Below are 9,998 nucleotides of genomic sequence, written 5' to 3'. Positions count from 1 at the left end.
GGAACAAATGCAGAGGACATAAAGCAAATATTTGAAGAAAAGAGCTTATATGAAGCTTATGACCTTCATCATTTCCTCGTACATGTATTATAAGTGCACGGTGGCTCTGTGTATTGAAAGTTTGGGCTGCACAATCTTGTAAGGAAATTACAATTTTGGAGTCCTTAAAAGTTTTCCATGCAGTACCACATGACAAATGACATATTTCTGAAGCAGTATGAGAAAGGGCTCGACTGCCCTAATAGCTTTCCATTTGCAATATTATTTCCTCGATTATGTTAGTCTTCCATTTCTGTCTCAGTCCGGAGTGGTAGCAGGAGATAAAATATGCTTTTTCATTCCCTCTGTGATTTTGGATGTACCTTTCCAAATTGCAGATAGCAGGGGAGTGCAGGAGACAGGAGGGACAGAACGCACACACGGGAGAGAGCGCTGTGCTAATTTCTCTAATGCTCATATACAGCTGCACTGTACCTCTTTGGTTATTACAAATATCAATGTAAAAAGTACATGAGCAATCCTAATACCCTCCTGTTGTAGCAGCTGTAATTTTCTTTGACCTATTACGTTTAGTAATGAAAAATCCACTTAGACAGCTCAATCTCTCTTTTAGGCCTCCATCAAAATGAGCAAATGGTTTCTCTTCATGGCAAAAACATACCTCTTTGTGTGTGTGTGTGTGTGTGTGTGTGTGTGTGTGTGTGTGCCTGCTTGAGGATGTGAATCATTAAATGAGTAGAAAATTATGAGGAAATTGGACTTAGGAAACAATAAGGTACCTTCCTACTTTGTTTTGGCTGATCTGGATGGAGGGGATAATTATTGTGGTTTGAAAAAGAACTGAAGATAGGACCCATGTTGTGCTCATATCAAAGTTTTGTCAATTAAGAATATACATCTGAAAAGTTTTTGGTGTCACTGGTACTTTACATTAAAGTCATTTTTTTTAAAAGCAATGTTTCAACATAGAGCATTAGACAACAAATGTTTAAAGAATTAGAGAACATACATTTTAACAAACTAACATTGAACACATCATCTTTTCTTTGATGGGAAATCCAGAAATAAAGCCTTTAAACACAATGTATGAGGAGTAAGATATGAAAAGACCATAATGATTTTGAAGACGTAATCTTGCAATTAAGGAGAAACAATTAATCCGGTCTTTGACCTCCTACTGATGACTCAGGTGAATGATGGTTAACAAGACTTAATGGGAAAGCCTATTAACACTCGGTGAGGCAACTCTGAAAGAGTGCAGACAAACGATTGACAGGCCCACAATACAGCTGGCCTCTCTCTACATCCTACTCTCATACAAAGTCATTACTACCATTTGAATACGAGCGGGATGTACTTGAGAAACAGGACTTAAAAGAAAAGAAAGCAAATGTACCATATAAAGAGACGAATGAGTGATTTTGCTGTGACAAGGAAGAGAATGGCTCGCTCCCCACACTTGTCCTTTCTTTCTCCACAGAGACGAGGCAGCCTGACAAGCTGGCCATTAGGAAGATAATTTGACAAGCTGTGCAGAGTGCTTTCGCTGCGCCCTTACGCCTCTTGAACATCATGAAGCCTTGTTCTGTATCCCTAGACTAGTTAATATTAAGAGAATACGGAGGCTGGAAAAGACTTCAGAAGATGCCAAATGACAGCCAGTGTATCAAACGTATGTCCTGTTCAGGCCGGCACGGCTCTCTGAACTCAAACGAGTGAGTCAGTCAATCAGTCAGCAGCCAGCTGTTCAGGGTTTGCACACTGTTAGTCAATTCCTGTTATGTTTTATTCATAAAGGGCAGATTACTGCAGTTGATCTTTTGGTGATCTGGTCACATTTTTAGGTGAAGGCATCACAGTTGTTTCGTTTGTTAATTTACGGGTATGTGCACCTGTTTGTGTGTGTGTTTATTAGCAGAGTTAATGCCTTCAGATCATGAGGCAGGATATGAAATGAAAGGTCACCATCAGGAAACCATTGGGACGAGAAGGAATTAAGAGGAAATGAGATCCACCAGAAGAGATTAGGATGTATGTGGGTTAAAGGCGGAACGAGAAAGTGCTCACTCTAAATGGGGGAGCTTCTTTACTGAAAAAAAAAATATATAAAAAGTGAATGTTTTAGCTCGAGTCTGAAAGGGGGTTTGAGTGTATTTTACACACGTTTGCACAGACAGAGAAGTAATGGTTGGAGTGACAGACCTCTCATCAACGTCAATCCAAATGACTCCTCATCTCAGGATCGTTAGACATACGCACACATACACACACATATTCACAACACACTCAGAGACTGAAAAGCTGTTTGGCAACTGCCTGCGTTGTTGTCGTAGTGATTGGCATACAGGAATAAACCTCAAGTTGTAGTGGGAAATAAAGACAGTATTTACAGCTGAAGGCTGTAGGCTGTACAGCATATTGTCACAACCCACCATCCAGCCTTTACTCTTATGTTATTGTGTTGTCATTCAGTGCTTGAACCTCCTCTTCACCCTCCAGCGTCTCTTTCTCTCATTTGTCCTTCTTCTTTCTCCTTATTCTGGTTCCTCTCGTCTCTTTTCATTGTTTGGTCTCCCCTATTCGTCTATTTAAACTGATTTTCTGTACATTTCATGCAATTTTCACTGGGAAGAAATGGTGTAATAACAGTGTATTTAACTATGGAATAAAATTTAAAACTAATTTTGAACAGAATTGCATTCTTTTTTATTATATCTATAAGCAAACTGCTGTGTTTTGCTGTCGTGTTTTAAAATATTGAAAATGCTTAAATTTGCACCTCACCAGATTATTTTCTGTGTCAGGAATGAGTGATTCATATCCACTATTTTAGCAAACATCAGAATTGAATCATCTAAAAATAACATTGTCCAACAACGCTTGCAGGTGATTTAATACTCTTCACAGATTTCTCTCATGTTATTCCTCACGACCATTTCCTGACAGCTGGGAAGGTAAATGAATAACTTTGATGAGGTTTGACTCAGATATTACATTGGTTGATCTAATGTGTAATGTGAGTGTAACGTGAGCTACTGTGATACAAGTTTGGCACACATCTGAATCTATTAATACATTTCTCTCCTACCCTCCCTTTACATTCCCTTTCCTTGAAGGTATCTTGTAAATGTTATTTGTTGTCACTGGTTTGGGCAAGGTGATGGAAAGGTGATGCGTCAGCGTTGTGAAACATGTTCACTTTAAGCTTATTTGATATTTTGTTATTTTTAAATGAATGACGTAAAATGTCCTGTTTTCATATACAAATCAAAATTCACACAGCTTAGTATCGTTATCATTCACACAAGACTTGAGTCTGCGTTTGCTCTGTGTACATTACTGCTGAAACATGCAAACCCGCAGAACCTGAGGACAATGTGTCTTGCTTATTGTTTATTCACTTGGATGTTTGACCTTCACTGTGCAGAATGATGTATGTGCTGCGTTTGGCAGCAGATTTTTCACATTCGCCTGCCGAAAATGGAAAGTTTCTCTGAACTCACCTAAAATCTGAGTTTACCTATACAATTGTGATTTTTGACATCACAACTAGTTAATATTTGCATATTTGTGTATTCTGCATTTTTGAATGTGGGAGAGGGAGTAGATGTACTTTTAAGAATTTTTTATTTAATCCTTATTTACTCTCATTGAGACTGAGATCTCTGTTTCTAGAGAGACCTGAGAACAAAAAACACAGTAACGACAATAACGCAATTAGCAAACAACACAACTAAGGCCAGACAGCCATAAGGTAAGGTTTTAACAAAGTAATTGATTTTTTTTTCTTTGTGGAGAAACTATATCAGAGAAAAAGTATAATTCCACTTAGAGTATTTTTTGTACTATATGTCTTAAAACATGTATGGAAGGGATCTTTAAGATTAAGTCATTCTCTGAATTCATGCCTGTGTTTGAGTGTTGGCTTGGATTGCCTATTATCCATTGGGATATAACTATAATTCTATTTTAATGGTCCAATTTTAACCACAAAAGCTATATAATCCTTTAGTCATTGCATGCTGTAGCACCCAGGGAGCAGAATCTCAGAACCATGCTGACCCATTTATATTACCCTAACTATCACCACAAGATTTTCTCAAGGCATGTCTTTGGTGTTTAAGGGGTTTTGCTGCTCCATTATGTTTCTATTTGGTGGTCATTGACATGAAGATCTGGGAGAAATCCCAGTTTGAAAAAGTCTGGTCTCTCAGGCTCCCACTCATACTTTGGCAACAGTAAAAACTGTTTGTGTCTAACTTTTCCATTTCAGATTCACTGTCCAGACTTATATCATATGTAAAACCTAAAACAGAGGTTACTGGGTACACTTTGTATTTACTAACCAGACTGTATTGTACTGGTAGTAGACTCTCTCCGTCTGTCTCTCAAACACACACACACACACACACACACACACACACACACACACACACACACACACAAAGCTCCTACAAATAAGCTATAGCACTTAGGGAAGAGAGCAGGGTTATGTTGCCTGCAGAGGCAAAATTATACAAACAATCAAAATTAGTGATTCATTTATGCACACTCACACAGGCGAGGAACAAGTCTTGGATGTCTATGGGGACATTTATCAAGTCTTATTAATGGACCTGATCAGAAATGGTCCAGCTGGCTGCTAACTGTTGCTCGTCCATTAGAATGCATTATCACACTCTTGCAAATGTCTTGCCCTGTAACCATGCTTGTTTTTCTATTGACGCCAATGCTAACTAATTGTATTTTATTGAGCTACCCATAATGTTAACAAATTTAAATCTCGCATCCAGTGGATAATGTATTCAATTTTAACATTAGGAGTAGTGTTTAGGTAAATCTTTTTCTTTTAACAAGGAGGATGCAAGTAAATATTTGTGGTTAATTGTCTCTGCTTGGCGGCCGGTGATGCATCAGCACTGTGTACTCAAGAAGATTACTGTAATACTCTATCTTTTGGGTTTGCAAACCTACAATCTGTTATTCAAATCAGGTAATGTCGAGTTTATATTTATAGGCAATCCTTTAATCTTCTTGCAGCCCCTTACCATCATCTCTCCCATCCTTGGGGTCCTCTGAACCTCATGTTGAGACCCTCTGCTTTCAAGCTACTCAATTCAATCAGCTGTTACTGAGTAAAACTGAGATACCTCTTACTCTGAAATCCAATTTGATGAGCCTAAATGCAACAGTGAATGGGGAGGAAAAAAGAGCGTAAAGGAGAATGAGGAGAAGAGAAGAAGTGGAGGGGGAGGGAGGAAATTGCATGGACAGAGGGAGGAGAGGGTGCCGACATCGCTGAGAAGAGGCTGAGGGAGAGAGGAGAAGTATTTGCTGGCAGGAGAGTGGGTTTATGGGGAAGCAAGGAGAAGGCAAAAAAGGGAAAGTCTTAATTATGCCATATTTCAATAGAGACCATGAGGAAAGATGTGTGTAAAATTCTAAAACAAACAAATGTTATTTGTACCTTTTCTTATGACTTTGCAGTGGAATATACTTATCATCATCATCATCATGTATTGCTTAAATTTATGTCCTCACTTTATTTCAAATTGTAAAGCAAATTAAGCTGATTTTCTTGTATGAAATACACACTGTACATAAGTAAAAGCTTGGCTGATTGATTGATTGTGTGTAGAAAATAAAAGATAGAAAATCTGAAGCAGAAGTTCAAACTACAAATTTATTTAAATGGACAACATTTTAATTCAGTCAGTCAGATCAGGTCATCAGGTCAAGGCAGAATTAAAAATTATATAGGCTGATCGAAACTATGATGATAAGTGTAGTTCACCATCCAACCAACCCCGGGGATAAACATCACAAAACATTAACTCCCATAATTGACATAATTCCCCAAAAGTGAGAAAGTGAGAATAGAGACAATAAAACACTAAATATTTAATATCAAGTATATCAAAGATATCTCAAAAATATCTGAAACATAGATAGATAATAAATAATATGTTGATGTTGATGAAATGTTAAAATGTAAAAATATTGCACTGTATTGAAGTATTAAAAATGTATTTCACAAGAAAATCTCTCACCCAGTTTTTATTAATTTATACATATATACAACTAAGTGTACATTATATAGATTTACAAGTTCTCACAACACCAGACACTCAACATCTTCCCACACACCGGGTTTCAGGAATAGAGTAGTTACTTCCTTATTGCTATTCAAGTTATTCTAGTACATCGCTTATAACTTTTAATGTGTCTGATTAGGAAAAAAAAACTGCTTAAAATACATCCATGAACATAACGGTACACACATTCCTCTCCTAACAAACACACACACTCACAACGACGTGACATGCGTTCGCTGCTTTCCCTCCTACTCAACATACTCTAATTCGCTGATATCATTATCTGCATCATGGCTGTTTAATTTAACCTGTTTTTTTTGTTTTGTTTTTTGTTTTTTTTTAACTCGCTTTTTTAACACTTGGAGATTTGTCATTTAGTTGCTGTTGCCATGCAGCCTCACTTTTTTCATTCATTTATTTATTTATTTTTTGGTATAGTGACATTTTTTCTAGAGCACTGTAGTTCTTTCTTGGTCTCTCTGATACATTTAATTTTCTTTCATCTTCTATATTTTCATTATAATTACTAAGGAAGGTACAAATAAACTAAACTTTAACATGGAATGCAGTGGAGTTATAACCTTTTTATATCTTTCTTGGTTTGAAATGAACCAATACCAGCAGCTATTAGTTGTCTATTATGATTTTCAGACCAACAGAGCCAAAGGAATAGACCGTCACTTCAGTGATGCTGATTATCAGGACTGCATCACCTCCTCAGAAACTACACAGGAGCAGCCTGATTTCACACAGAATTAGCAGCTGTGGAAAAGCAGTGTCCACAATTACATATCTATCCTTTTTTCAAAAGATAATAGTGAAGTGACAGTATGTTTATCATTTGCTGCTTATGTTCTCTTGTTCTCTTTCTCAAGTAACTTACCATTAATAGAATTTAATTAATTTAGAATTAAATGAAATTAAACTAATTAATTAATAGAAGTTTAATGCTTTTTTACCAATTGCCACTGTGATTTGAAAAAAACCCCTTATATTTCAAATCAGCTCTCTTGTTCAGTTTTACGTTCAAATTTCTATATGTATAGACATTACCTGGTCATTCAGATTGCTCCCGGTGTAGCTCCCATTTATAAATAAATAAATATATATATATTTTTAAAAGGCCTAAAACCTTTCTATTCAGGAAGGCTTTTTCATCTTAACTCTTATTACTATTTTCTTTATGTTGTGTGTACGTTATTAATACTGTAGTACTTTGAGTTTCACGATGAATGAAAAGTGCGGTACAAATGAAATGTAGTATTATTATTATTATTGTTGTTGGAAGCACGGTGAGCTGAGGACGACTCCAGGCTGAGCCAATGAACTTTGTATAGGCTCTTGAAACAGGCCTGATGCACAGTTTAGCTTGCAGCTAAGATGCATCCCCTCGTTGCAAGAAGGTCCTAATGCATCCTCAAGGGCTCTCCAGCAGCTCTGCCTCGGTCACCATGGAGATCTCACTAATTCGGCAAACGATAGGGTTAAATAAGTATTCACATTCAGTCGAGCATGAACAGCAGCAAAACATGTAAACACTTGTTGGATGCCTGGAACAACGGAAGGCATGAAATAGAGGGACTAGACGTGCTGCTTTGATATGCTTTTAAAACTCACATCTTTCCCCTCCTCCACTCAAGCAAAAGGTTGGAGCCATCTTTTAGTAGCTGTTTGTGGAGAGACACTAAATGGGATCCGAAATGATGGAAAGATGGACAGAGGAGCTGGTGGAGGGATGGCACGAATGTAAAGGCTGAATAGAATTAAAGAATTAAACAGCACTTGATATTCTTCGGGCCCCTGAGGCCATTAGGGGAGCGGCATGCTCTCTAAATTACAGTAATGAGGAGTTTTGTACCCAGCTAGCTACATAGAAAGAGACAGAAGGAAGGAGGGGAGTATAGGATCAAGACAGAAAGCCCATGATTCTTTGAGAGAGAGGGAGAGGGAGCAAAAATCACCAGATTTCAATCACAAATATCTAATTGCCTCCATAGGTTCAGGAACAGTTCTCTGATGAGTTTGTGTGCAGAATACATTTGAAACACTCAGGTTTTCAAAGGCACAGGGGGGTAAACAGAGCAGGGAGAGGTGGGAGTGGGGTGTCCATGATAAGAGAAAGAAGGAAGCTAGAGATTGAAAGAAAGAGAGAGAGAGAAATGTGAATCACACACTGCTGCTCTGATCCCAGCATGTGTCCATCTCTGTCCCAGCCAGACCCCCCGCCTTGCCTCCAGGGAATATGTGTGTGTGTGTGTGTGTGTGTGTGTGTGTGTGTGCGTGTGTGTGTGTGTGTGTGTGTGTTTGTGTGCGTGTGCGACTGACAGAGAAAGAGCGTGTATTGGTGAGCCAGCGTATGCATGTTAGTGTGTTTCAATGTACGCTTGGGTGTGCATGTGTGTGTGTGTGTGTGTGTGTGTGGTATCTCCCAGCAGGGGTGAAAGCACATGGGATGAAGGGCACATGCAGCTAAACACACATTTAGTCATAAAACAGTCGCACGGCAGAGGTTTTTCTCAGAAGCTTCCACAAACGTGTGTTGTGAAGGGAAGAGAGGCTGCATTATTTCTCAGAACAAATGGAAAACAGGAAACACTCTTAACGCCTGAATTACCAACACACATGAATGCAACTTGATCTAAACAGTTAAATCAGCACTATTTTAAGTTCTGACCGGCCTCAAAAAGACAAATCTAAGTCCTGGCAGATATAAAAACATTAGGCCAAGCTAATTCAAAGTCCAAGAAAAACAATGTGCAGCACCGGATATTTAACGGGACCACATAAAGTTGGTGTTTCACAAAAATCTAATTCACAGTCACAGTCTGATGGGCAGCGAAAAGAGGGATAGTGATCACTCAAACAAGCTGTTCACTGTTGTGACTTCAGAGTAGACACAGAACATAAACACAGATATCACACCCATTTGCCACATATTTCAGCAAATCACATTATACTGGCACAGCTACTTAGCAGGACTTCATTTTGACATTTTAAACTGCATTAATCCAAGATGCAACAGTACAAGTTCCCATTTGCTATCCTGTCAGTAAGAAGCAATGAGCTTGTTTAGTGGAGAGCCAAGAAAGTAACACAAACATCTCCAGTATCAGGCTGACCAATAAAGAAATAGATCAATATATATGTGAACATGTTATTTCTGAAGTTTGTTTATTTGTGTGGGTTTTATCTGTGTGCTTAGCTTTCCTTCTACCGTCTGAAGACATTCAGGTTTGGTTATTTAGAAACTCTAAATTGCCTGTAGGTGTAAAGTGAGAGTGTGAAGGTGTCTGGCAGTCTGTACAAAGTGTGCTGCAGGAATAGACAGCTGGATGCATGGTTTGTTTGGTTTTTTTTTAACTTGAAGGATAAGGATGGCGATTTTCTATATTTTTTTTATTGTCATCAAATGTCATGTACAGAGCTAAACCAACCATGAATTGATCTTATTTACAAGTATTGTGCGTGTATCCAAAGCTTGACATATTGTATTGCTCTATGCCGTAGACCTCTGTTGTTGTCCAAAAACTATTAAAAACACATCAGTGAGCCTCACTGCTGCACTTGGTGACATGTTCCTTCCACACAAAGATTACAGTTACGGTAGTTTGTTTAGAAATGTCTCCAAAGACTAATAACGGTAATATTATTTTCACCCTCAGGAGAGTAGTTCTGTGTAATGCAGACGCCACTGTGCATGTGTGGGAACATGGTTACAGAGCTTCGCTAGCTTGTTGTGCTACATATCACAACCTCTTGACTTTGTAGTGAAATTCTCTGAGAAATTTACAATTAAGCACAAAGAGGTTGTGAGATGTAGCACAACAAGCTAGCGAAGTGCCACGCTCCTACGCATGTGCAGCGGTGTCTGCTGTACACAGAACTACTCTCTGGAGACTGAAA

This window comes from Thunnus thynnus, chromosome 2 (assembly GCF_963924715.1).
Source record: "Thunnus thynnus chromosome 2, fThuThy2.1, whole genome shotgun sequence".
Classification (NCBI taxonomy): domain Eukaryota; kingdom Metazoa; phylum Chordata; class Actinopteri; order Scombriformes; family Scombridae; genus Thunnus; species Thunnus thynnus.
The sequence above is the reverse complement of the archived record's forward strand: the minus strand, read 5'-3'. Positions refer to the sequence as shown.